Genomic DNA, 2,075 nt, shown 5'->3' on the forward strand with positions numbered 1-2,075 from the left:
ATCAGGAGGCTTTCTTGATCCAGCTGCATTCCCAAGTCTCTCTATGGACCCCCTTTCACAGAGGAGTTGGTTGGAAATTTGGGGGTCAGTTTAGAGAAACTCAGATTTCTTTTCCACCATCCCTACCCCTGGGAATTGGCCTAGGATATGCCAAGCCCCTCTCCATCTTGAGTTCAGAGTTCAGGGAAGGACACCTCTGTCCAGGGAATCAGGCCAGGTCACATGACAGCTCCTCCAGGCAGGATGCTCAGGTCACAGACCATCGAAGGAGCAGGTATTCTCAGCTCCTGTCCACTGCCTTTCCCTTCCTGAAGCCAGGCCCCTAGCTGAGACTGAGTGACCTCAGGAAGAGGGCAGCTGGTTTTCTAGGTGCTCTGCTCACCCTGCCTCTCTGAGCACTCTTGAGAGGGTCCTGTCCCTGACCTGTGAGTGACCCTCAGAGAGGAAGACGCAGGAGGGTACCTGGGTGGGCACCGCAGTGTTTCTCTTCCACTGAGTATCCCTCTGCCCACGTCAGGAGACTGTGGAGGGACGGTCCCGGGACTCAGGAGAGGACACTACACAGTGAGGGACTGCAGGTCAGCTCCACACAGGGTCTGTTCTGTGACACACAGATGGACACCTGAGGAGCTGGTGTTGCCAGGCAGACTTTCCTCATAGGATTTGGGGCCATACCTGCTCACTGTGTCCTTGTCCCTCACCTGAGCTGACTCCTTGAGTTCTGCAGCCAGCCTCCAGGTGACCCTGACTGTGGGGTCTGGCCCTATCTCCCAGTAAGATCAAAGTCCTTCCCCTTTATGATGAAAGCAGTCCATTGTGCCCAACCTGATACCTGGCAACAGCTGGGTCCACTGGGACATGGTGGCCTTTGAGGGATTTGGTATTGACATCCAGTGCTGGCAGGTTGGACACTGGACCATGGTTTACCACGAATGGCCTGGTGAGGGAAGTCCATGCTGTTGAGCCTGTCTCTACAGCCATGGCCATGAGCCCACCAGGCAGGGATGCCATGGCTGGGACAGGAAGAAAACTGATGGTCACAGGATGGTGGCATGTCCTCAGGATCAGAATAGTCCTCTGCTGACCTTGACCTTTGGCCAGCATTTCTGCATGGTGCAAATAGCTTCACACCACATAGGTCCATCTCCACAGCTCCAGCCCAGACCTCCTGTCACCCGCTGAGTCTGAATGTTTGGTCTCCCCCACATTCACATCCTCAGTCCTACCTCCCAATGAGATGATGTTAGGGGACAAGGCCTTTGGGAGGAGACCAGGGGGCCGTGATCCAGGAAGTCACCCAACTGTGACCTCTGCACCTATAAGTGAACAACTCACCAAGTGTGTATATAACACACACACACACACACACGCAGTTTAGCCCACTGTGGTGGTTCGCAGGTATAATCCAGCTCTGAGGAACAGACAGAGAAAGAGCATTGCACGTTTGAGGCCAGCCTGGTCCGTGTACGGAGTTCCTGGCCAGCTAAGACTGCATAAAATGACTCCATTTTAATGACATAAAATGACCGGGAGATCCAATCTCAAAAAGACCAAAGAAAAAAACAAAGAAAAGAAAAGAAAATACCTCTTATTAATAGAAAGAGGACAGCTGTTTTTTACACCTGCAGGTCCAGTAAGCATGTTCTCTCTTCACGGCAGGCAAGGGGCCTGCATGATGTTCTACGAAATTTGAATATTCTTTTTTTTTTTTGGTCTCTTTGAGACTGGGTCTCCCTGTAGCCCCAGCTGTCCTGGAACTCACTATGTAGACCAGGCTGGCCTTGAACTCACAGAGATCCATCTACCTCTGCCTCCTGAGTGCTGGGATTAAAGGCATTCGCCACCATGCCAAGCTTTGAATATTCTTTTTTTAAAAAAATTTTTATTTATTATTTTTATTTTATGTGTATGTGCGTGCGTGCGTGTGTGCGTGCGTGTGAAGGTTAGAGGACAACCAGGGTCTCACTATATAGCCTTAGCTGACCTAGAATTTACTATGTAGATCAGGCTGGCCTTGAACTCACAGAGAGCCACCTGCCTCTGCCTCCAGAGTGTTGGGATTAAAGGCCTATGCC

The sequence above is a fragment of the Nannospalax galili genome, unplaced genomic scaffold (genome assembly GCF_000622305.1).
Source record: "Nannospalax galili isolate Female #2095 unplaced genomic scaffold, S.galili_v1.0 scaffold1250, whole genome shotgun sequence".
NCBI classification, from domain to species: domain Eukaryota; kingdom Metazoa; phylum Chordata; class Mammalia; order Rodentia; family Spalacidae; genus Nannospalax; species Nannospalax galili.